A 10,719-nucleotide genomic window follows, 5' to 3' on the forward strand; every position below is an offset into this window, starting at 1 on the left:
TTGACACAGCTGATTGGAACCCCAAACACTCCATACATGCATAGCATAACCCCTGGGTGAATAAAATAATCTAGGAAGAGCTGAATTTAAGAAGAGCTTACAAAGCCTGGAATTATCTCAGTATGTTTAAAGCCAGCTGTGATAAGAAAATGTGGGGTGTGTGTGGTTCTTAGGCTTCTGGATCAATAACTTGGGAGTATGGAGGAAGATGAGCCATTTCATTTCTTCTGCACGGTAGGAGATATCTCTATCCCCAAAATAGCTCCTTTCACTTAAATGGCAAAGTCATACCAACTGAAACTCCTCTTCCAGCTTCATTTGGATCAGTAGGTCATCTTTTAAAATGCAGATATCCTGGACCAATTAAGGAGTTAATACATTAGTGGAAAAATCCTTCAGATCACTTTTTTTTCCCTAACATTGAAAAAAAAATCCATCCACTCTGAAGGACAGTTAAAGACCAAATTTCTGAGGATCTTGAAAGTCAAGAATCCTTTGTCTGAGTTGTGTTCGGCAATGCTGCACTTTCTTATACTTCTGCAAGAGTGAAGACATACTGTTTAAGCAAAATTAGTCACTAAGATGTTTGGGTATGGGTTAGATAATTACAAAATAATAGACAAGCATAATTTCAGACGCATGAGTCCATGGACTTTCCCTATTCTCTGCTCTGTAACAAACCTACTATGTGATCATCAACAATCCATCTTATGTTTCTTAGTTTCAGTTTTATCACTTCTAAAAAGAGAGTGTTACAAAAAAAAAGCAGACACCAACCCATAAATATAGAGAACAAATTGATGGTTGTCAACTGGTAAGGAAGTTGGAGGGATGGGCAAAATGGGTGAAGGGGAGTGGGAGGTACAGGCTTCCAAGTATAGAATGAATTAAGTCATGGGGAGGAAAGACTCAGCGTAGGGAATATAGTTAATAGTATCGTAATAGCATTGTATGGTGACAGATGCTGACTATACTTGTGGGGAGCATAGCAGCCAGTATAGAATTGTCAAATCACTATGTTGTATGCCCGAAAGTAATGTACCATTGTGTGTCAACTATACTTCAATAAAAAAATAATAATCCTATCGATTCCCTGAAAATTACTGATTGAATTGCATTTCACAAGAAAAAAAATTTTAAATAAAATGAGGGTGTTTTTTATGTTTGTATCTATGCATTGATTATTTTACAGAGATTAACCTTCCTAAGGTCACTTAGCTAGTGAGCAGGGATTCACACTCAGAAAGGCATAACCCTAGAGCTCCAATGGTCAACCATGGAGCTCTTGCACCTATATCTACATTGTTAACTAGAGTCACAATAATTATTACCTATAGTCACCATGCTCCCCACAATGAGATACCACCTTATACCTGTTAGAATGGTTATTGTAAAAAAAAAAAAAAAAAAAAAAAAAAAAAAAGACAAGAAATAACTAGTGTTGAAAGGATGCGGAAAAAAGTTAGATTATTTTAAGATTCCTTCTGGCCCAGATTAAAAATGAAAGCGATCATCACAGTAGAATCATAAAGCCATGGGCACTTAAAGTTAGAACATACCTCAGCAATCTCTTTACCTCCTATACAATTCAGGAATTCTTTAGCAGATGGGTGGGAGAAGTCCATGGTTGACAGTTGGTTAACCTCTGTAAGCCTCAGTGTTATCATTTATTTAAAAAGATGATATTATTACTATCATTAGTATTACTATTATTGACAAAGACTCTTTGACTAAATTTTAGTTAGGCTTCTTTGACCCCTCTTCTCAACTAGGTTTCTTGTCCATCTGTGCTAAGTCCAGTTGCAGCAAGAATTCTGTCAAGTCAGTTTGTCGAGAATTCCCCACCCTTGGTAAACATCACCCTGATAGCTGATGAAATCCCTCATCCCCACCCTTTATATCTAATCCCTCTGGTCCGCCTTCTGTAAGAATCCTATTAAGTAAGTTTAATAAGCATGTCTCCTCTTAGCAGTTTTCCAAATACTGACCCCCTCACTCTTCTTTTTGGTTATAAACCCCCAATTGTCTTTGTCGTATTTGGAGTTGAGCCTAATCTCTCTCCCCTGTTCAATACCTGCTTTGCAGTAGTCTCGACAGAAGTCTTTCTTACCATTTTAACAAGTGCCAAGATAATTTTTCTTTAACATTATATCCAATTACCAGAAAGTTCTCCTTCATGTTGAGCTGAGAACTTATCTATTATCACTTCCTCCCCACTGGTCCTAGCACTTTCCTTTCAGAAACATAAATAACATTTCTATTCCTTCTTTCACATGAACATCCTTCAAATACATGAAGGAAGAGATCACATGTAGCAAATCTTCTTTATTTTGGGTTAAATATGTCTACTTTCTTCAGAGTTCCAGATCATTACCATTTTGGTCCTTCTTCTATGAACATGTTTGAATTGTGACAGTCATAATACTTCAAAAGTGAGCATACAATCTGAGGACACAATGACACCATTATCTTTCTTGGTCTAAGCCCTACAATTCTATGAAGTTGACCTGAGATGTAGCTCAGAGACTCATTAAATGCTGGCAGCTGCGTCATACCTTGGCACACAGATACTGATATGAATCTGGGTTTTCTCTAACCTTGACTTTTTTTTTAACTAAGTATTGGATTTAAAAATAGGATGGAATTATTCAGGATAGGCTTCCCAAAAAAGGCATTTCTATTCATCTGATGAAACAATGATGGACATGTGTCTTGTGAACTGAGGCTTGAAAAAGATGATGGACAGTAATGATGATGAAGTGTGAATATTTTCTAATAGTAGGGTACAATACAGAAAGGCATGGAGAAGGAAATTAAAGAAGGTAACATCTCCGTTAAAGCTGATTTATCATGATTCACTGCTTTGCTTTCTTCTTACCCTTCTTAGCCATTGGCTAATTCCTATCTCCATGCCTTTCACCTCTTTCTTCAATAGGGGGGAATTTGTCTCCAAAACACCTTAGACTCTGATTATGCCAGTTTTAAAACTGTGGTTTTTCAATATGTATTACTGTTTTTCTGGAACAAAAAAGCAATTTAGTAGAGAAAATTTGGAAGTATAGAAAAACATCTTTGATATGAATTACAAATATAGCCTTATATATATGTGTGTGTGTGTGTCACTAAATTACATATAAAGACATACATATATATATTTATTTTACTATCTCTCTATATATAGAGATGATAGATATAGATATGGAAATAGATATAGATAGATAAGTTATCTATCTATCTATCTATGTATCTATCTATAATATATGCCTTACAGATTCCACTTCTCAGAGATAGCTATTGTGATTTACTTATCTGGGTCCATCCTCCTTTTAAGCTCTTAATTCCTTAAATATGTAAACTGAATTCAAGGTTGTTAAACCCACGATCAAAGATAAACTTAACAGAAACCCATGGAAGAGGGGAAGGAAAAAAAAAAAAAAGAGGTTAGAGTGGGAGAGAACCAAAGCATAAGAGAGTCTTAAAAACTGAGAACAAACTGAGGGTTGATGGGGGGTGGGAGGGAGGGGAGGGTGGGTGATGGGTATTGAGGAGGGCACCTTTTGGGATGAGCACTGGGTGTTGTATGGAAACCAATTTGACAATAAATTCCATATATTGAAAAAAAAAACAAAGATAAAGTCTTTATGAAGATGAGATATATTAAGTAGTAACTCCTCTTAGGCAAAATTTCAATACGCAATCAGTACTGCATATTACACATTATATGGAAGTAATACATAAGGGAGAGAAGGAGAATTCTCTACCTTATAACACAATTACTAGGTAAGTGAGAATATATTTTTACTTGAAAAAAACTTGGCACAAGCTAAGCATTCTTGATACCATTTCAACTTTGAAAAATTACTCTGGGAAAAGAGCTTAAGTTGCACCCTGGTAGAGGAATTTTGCCTGAAGACACAGTGTTGTTACCCTTTTGTGCATCTCAGCAGCACGCAACCGCACTAAAAATGAGAATTGGATTTAACTATAGCAACAAACATTGTCACATAGGGTAGACAGAACAAAAGTAACCAGGAGAACAAGCGTTAGAGATGATGAAAGCTCAGTATCTTGGCAACGTTTTGTGTTGCGTTATTTTAAAAAAATGGGTAATATCGTGCTCTATTTCTAATTTATTCAGCCACTTGCTGAGTGATAGCAATGTTATAATTACAGAAACTGTATGTCATCTTGACATTATAAGTCTTTCTTAAATGCAGTAATGCTTGTTTTATTTGTTCTTGTTTAGTTTTGCTTTGGTGGGAAGAAATCTTTAAAGTAGCACTTAACTTGATTAACTCAATGATGCTGCCTGACAAGTCAATATTTTGTCCAATTTTTTTTTTTAATTTTGGGAAATATTTCTTAATGTTTCCATTGGAGAAAGATCGGAGAAAATAGAACTTCAGCTTCCTCTTGTTAGCTAGAAATATGTTCCCAGAGTGTTCTGGGATTTAATTTATTAGCCTAGGCATACCCATGAAAAACGTTTACAAAGTGTATGGTGTAAAGGCATAAGTAAATAGGGTCACTGAAAGACAAACAAGTACTCAAGTTCAACAAATACTAAATGCCATGTCTGTGCAGGGCACTGTGCTGGGAGCTAGCTGTGTAGGTACAGATAAATATGAAAAAGCCTGGCCCTTGAGTAGTTCATGGACCAGTAGCAAATAATAATCTCTTATAATTTTTATAATTTATATCTTTCAAAGATCTCTTATATCTATCATGGGTGAATAGTTTCAAGTTTATTTATGCATGATTCATACCTAGCTGACCTCTTAGACGTTGTTCGGAAGCAGCGCTAACCATCGTTACATTCATACATTTCTGCTCCTTCTCTTCCATCAAAGCTATGAACTCTGGATGTTCAAAGCACCTCAAAGGCAAACCAAAAACCTCTGTGAAGCATGCCTCCCTCTCTATTCCCCAAGTGCGAGTTGCGGGTTGAGTCAGACCAACTAAAATATTCTCTCAAATTTGTGAAAATCGGACCAGGGATTTCACACGAGGCTGTCATATATGTAGTGCCCTAAATTTCTTCTTCCTTTCTTTTTTTTTTTCTTTTTTTTTTTTATAAAGGCATGAACACCTTTTCATTTTTTAAAGTAAATTCTACACCCAGCGTGGGGCTCAAAACTCAAGACCCTGAGACCAAAAGTTGCATGCTCTACGGACTGAGGCAACCAGGAGCCCTGTAAATTTCTTGATGAAGATTCTTATCCTCCTATAATCGGCATCTCATGTATCATGATTTAATTAATGCGAACAAATGTGTGTGTGCTCTTAATCTCCTTTTTGAATGTAATTTCTTTTCTCAGTTATTTCTTTTAACTATTTCAGCATGGTTAGCACAGTAAATATTTGTCAAATCTATAAGTGAATGAATGAACGCACGAATGAAGGAATGAATAATAATTTTTTTCTTTCTGCTCTTTGCTATTCTCTTTGAATATTGCCCCCATCAACACTATAGTTGCCATTGAGAGTTTTCCACTCCTCCAGCCTCCCCCTGCCCAACCACCCCTGCTTAAAGGAGTGTCTCCAAAAGCCTTCTTATGTTGTTGCATTGTCTCCTCACGTTTCTCATGCTTGGGAGGTGTTTCTGTGTTTTTTGTTTTTGTTTTATGCAAAACATTCCACATCACCATGATTTCCAGGACCTACCTAAAAACATTTCTAAACCTCTCAACATTAAATTCTTCAATTTGTTTTATTATTTCAATGCTGTCTTCCCATGCAACCCCCCTTTCTGAGTCTTCAGATTTTCAAATTCTACCTCTCTGAAAATCTACCAACATATTGGAGCACTTTGCATATATTACCTCATTTAATGCTCACCGTAACTTCAGGATGCAGACACACTAGAGCTGTGAGTTAAGTGGCCCAGCCCTGCAGCTGAGATCGTAAAACCTGATGTCAAAGGGGCTTTGCGCCTGACAAAGCGGGTGCTTTCCCACTGTGCTGTGCATCATCATCTGGCCCACTTTTTGCCACCTTCTGCCTTCACGTATTTGAAAGACTAAAACACGGACTGATAAAGTACTTTGACATTGATCATCTTCTCATGAGACATACAAAACCTCCTGTTAAGTTTTCTTGCCCCCGTTGTGCTATGAGAACTTCAAATGATGGGCACTGAGGAGGGCACCTGTTGGGATGAGCACTGGGTGTTGTATGGAAACCAATTTGACAATAAATTTCATATTTAAAAAATTAAATAAATAAATAAAAATAAATAAAATGACTGTTTAATGAAGGAGCTGCACACAGTGGTGGGAACAGTGATGTGGAAACACGAATTGGCACTTGGCAGTGCTTAATTATATGTATCCGGCTTCCAAATAACATTCAAATCCCCTCTGTTTATTTTCGTCTGTTCTCTTATTTTCATTGCACTAATGCCAGTTTGCGTCTTTTCCCTCTCCAAAGCAAGTCAAGAATCGCCAGTGGCCCAGCCTGCACTCTGAGCTTTTCAGTATCATCTCCCTCTGTCTCATTTGATAGCACTGTCCCTCTTGTCCCAGCTCTCCTGGGCTTTATCGATTTTAAATATTCACGTCTCGGGTTTGTCTGCTATTGTCAAAATGATGTTATCTGCATAAGGCACCTAGGCTTATTAACTAACCTCTGATAGCATCTCTTTTTTTTTAATCATTCCCATTTGTCTTCTCTCTGATTTGTTATTTATTTTCTTTTGAGAGGGTCTGCAAAGCACACATGAAAAGAAAGGCCTGTGTGGGTAGACTTGCCTCACTCTCTTTGGCACATTAATTTATTTCTTCCTCCACCCATTGAGCATTAGAATGTGGGTCACTTTGATATATAACATCCTCGCTTATTTTAGCAGCTTATCTGGCAAACACTATTTTGGTTTGGGATTTAAGGGAAGAATTATTATAGTTAATCATCAAAGCCATATTTTTGAATAAGCTAATTAATAACTTTTCCCACCTCCCTATTTTGTCCTGTTTCAGATCTCCTCTGAAATTCACAATGAGCTATTTTTGTATCTCTGTGGCACATCATTTGCCCCGTGTGTCATGCCTTCTGCCGAGCCAACCTTTGCAATGAGATGTCTACATAAGTCTTGTGACCAGTGTTCATTCAGTTACGTTAGTGGTCTCTAGGTTCTAATGTTTCTCCCCTCTCTTTCATAAGTATTATTGGTAATTTTCCTGTACTGACCTTTTCATCTTTTATTAATATACCTGTAATCCAAAGGTTTTTTAGAACACCTTTTGTTTAAAGAGCTGAAAGACTCAGCAGAGAACCATCAAATATCAAACCCAAGAGAAACACCAAACTCTACCTAATTATTCTGTGCAATTTTTTTTTTTTTTTTTTATTAATTTTTTTTTTTTCAACATTTTTTTAATTTATTTTTGGGACAGAGAGAGACAGAGCATGAACGGGGGAGGGGCAGAGACAGAGGGAGACACAGAATCGGAAACAGGCTCCAGGCTCCGAGCCATCGGCCCAGAGCCTGACGCGGGGCTCGAACTCACGGACCGCGAGATCGTGACCTGGCTGAAGTCGGACGCTTAACCGACTGCGCCACCCAGGCGCCCCTCTGTGCAATTTTTAAGTTGATAGGTTTGCTGTAGAATAATTTTTGACTTCTTGATTAATTCCTTGGCATTGGCACACGTTGCTTTTCTTTCTTAAGGAACATTTCCTTCATTTCTGATCTCTCTTTCTCTTCCACCTTATTGTCCATTTTTTAATATGTTAAAACTAATTCTAACTTTCTCTTCTTTGCCTATTCTGTGTTTTCTGTCTGATATTTTGTTCTTGTCTCACATTTTCTTTGTACTTTCTACCTTAATGATATAGACAAATTCTCTGACCTGAATTTGGATTTTTGCTGCTTTATGTTTAACTGGTTTTCTCTCTTTTTGCTGTTCTGTTATTACTCTCTCCATCAAATGCTTCTGCAGTCTTAGAGAATATTGACTTTCTTCTTGAAAGCCTTTCCTTTACTCAGCTCCTTTTAAAATCATTCCTCATATCACTTTTAACTTTTTCACTCACTCTGACATCTAAAAAGGGCATCCAAACCCCACTCTCTTAATCAATCCTCCTAGAAGTTCTTCCTGTCCTAGCCCCGAATGGTTCTGCTTGGCAGGGTAGTGGCCCATTCAAATATGCATGCGCTTTTTATTACAACTGGAGCTCTGGAGGGCGAGTCAGACATCACCTCTTTGGACAGACCTGTAAGAGAAGAACTGGGTCTGCAGCTCTAGCTCCTGACTTTGTTTTCTTCAATCTTTGGGCTCGTCCTCATCATCTCTCCCCTTCAGGTCCAATCAACTTTACTTCATTTCTCGAACGGACCAGATCTTATTCCCCCTTACCTTGGGGACTTCGTGTTGTTTCCTCTTCCTGGAACATTTTGGCTTCCCATCCTGACATCCAATTATTATACTTCATACATCAGGCTTCAGTTTAGATAGGCTCTTTTCTGTTCTCATTCTTTAGGTTGGATACTTAGTATATGTGTTCTCATCATACCTTAAATATACCCCAACATAGTTTTTGTCATGTTTTATTGTAACTATTTGGTTCCTTGTGCCTGTCTATAAGTTTTCTGAGAGCATATATATGCTCATCAGAGGCATCTTCAACATGGTGGCTAGAGGTATAGACTAGAGTTATGCTACCTATGACATCTACTGGCTTATGGACTTGGGGGAGTTACTCACCTCTCTGTGACTCATTTCTTCACCTATAAACCAGGGATATTATGATACTTGTCTTGACATTTTTTGTTTATGATAATCAAATGCTTCAAAAAATTCCCAACAGGACTCATAGTAAGTGCTCTGTAAAGTTTCTATAAAGTTTACGGTAATAATATTTATTATTACATATAATTATATATTGTTATACATTATTGTATATGGTATATATTATATGATGTTATTATTATTATTATTTACCACAGACACATTCTCAGGATATCTAGCACAATATTTGCCATAGAATAGTGCTAAATCAATACTTATTGAATAAATAAACTATTGAAAGAATGAAGGATATTAAAAATAATGCATTCAGATAAACAACCTGGCAACACAAGAGAATGTATATAACCTAGAATATGTAAGGGAGCAGACCTTCCAGGGGAAACTTCACCTAAAAATAGCTGGGCATTGATAATTAGTATGTGCTTTAGTGATATCCTTTGTTATCTCAAGAAACTTCCTTTCTGGCCTCTTTCCAAATAACACTTCTGCCAAATTTCTCAGCTTATGGGAAATTTCTGCTTTTCCTATGGCATTGTAAGAAAAGGGAACTTCTTTTATATTTTACAAGCTAAATTCCTTCTTACACACTAATCCTATCAACTCTGTCACATACCCCTTCTTATTGACTTTGTTACAGAGGGTTAGCATTGGCATGAAAATAAACATCCTACAATCCTATGTTCTTTCAAGTTTCTAGATAATTTTTGTATAGACTATTAGTTGTTGCTATTATTGTTTTCATTCCTATCGCCTTTATGAATAAGCAACCAAAATCTTCTCAGTTGGTTGTATGCATAAAAAAGCAGGGTGCTAGGGTACCTGGGTGGCTCAGTTGGTTGAGTGTCCAACTCTTGATTTCGGCTCAGCTCATGATCTCACTGTTCATGAGTTTGAGCCCCATGTTGGGCTCTGTGCAGACAGTGCTGGGCCTGGTTAGAATTCTCTCTTTCCCTTTTTCTCTCTGCCCCTCACACGCTCGCGCTCCCTCTTAAAGAAATAAACTTTTAAAAAAGCAGGGTGCTTATATATTCCTCATTCTTCCTGTTTTTTTTTTTTTGAAATACATATACATTCACACGTCCAATCACACATCAAATTTTCCCTGAAATTACTGTGTCCAAATCTCAATTTTCCACAATGCGCTTTTCCATTTTGCATGCATTGACTTGATATCTGTTGAAAACTTACCATGTAGTATAAGGAAGGTATAAAAGAAGTGTATTGTCTTTTGTAATGTTAATTTTATGGTGCTTTGCATATATAATAATAAATGATAATAGTAATAAACATTCTAGTAAAAATAATATTTATTTAGCCTTTTCTTGTGCCAAGCATTGTTCCAAGAATTTTACATACATAAACTCTGTTTTCACAAAAAGGCTGTAAGTACTATGTTTATTCCACTTTATAAATGAGGAAACTGAGTAGCAGACCCTAACAATTGCTTGTTATTATACATACATTGAATAAAAATATGTAAAAAATAAATATTAAGGGGTACCTGGGTGGTTCAGTTGGTTGAGCACCCAACTTCAGCTCAGGTCATGATCTCACGGTCCATGGGTTCAAGCCCCACACCAACCTCCACACTGACAGCTTAGATTCTGGATTTCCTAAATACTTAGGAAAAGTAGGCATAAAAACAAAATTGTCATAGTAATTTCTTGAACATTTGGGATTTAAGATACTTTTTAGTTTTTAATACTTGCTTCTATTTTCTAAAATTTCCACAATGAATAGATATTATGGCCATGTTTGGGGAAAATTGGAAAAATTAATAAAAATAAAAGTAACTCATATGTACAATTGCTAAGAATATTCTTACATGAGTAGCTGCAAATAGCTGCCTTCTCTCTGGAGGCCTCCAGCCTAGCACAAGAGATGAGAGAATCATCACTAAGATAGGGCCCTGGCTTCCTTTCCAATCTCCTCGCCCAGCCCTCTCCCCCTCATTCAGGTTTCTAGCCACACT

General features: G+C 36.8%; 1 long non-coding RNA gene across 1 annotated transcript in view; it reads right to left on the reverse strand.

Annotated features, from left to right (window-relative positions):
• The window catches only part of LOC131507638 (uncharacterized), a 64,134-nt gene extending 53,778 nt beyond the window's left edge, over window positions 1-10,356 (reverse strand). The window contains exon 1 of the long non-coding RNA XR_009259604.1: window positions 10,249-10,356. This is a non-coding gene — a long non-coding RNA (uncharacterized LOC131507638). The remainder of the gene's footprint in view (window positions 1-10,248) is intronic.
• Between the last annotated feature and the right edge of the window lie 363 nt (window positions 10,357-10,719).

The sequence above is a fragment of the Neofelis nebulosa genome, chromosome 3 (genome assembly GCF_028018385.1).
Source record: "Neofelis nebulosa isolate mNeoNeb1 chromosome 3, mNeoNeb1.pri, whole genome shotgun sequence".
Lineage (NCBI taxonomy): Eukaryota > Metazoa > Chordata > Mammalia > Carnivora > Felidae > Neofelis > Neofelis nebulosa.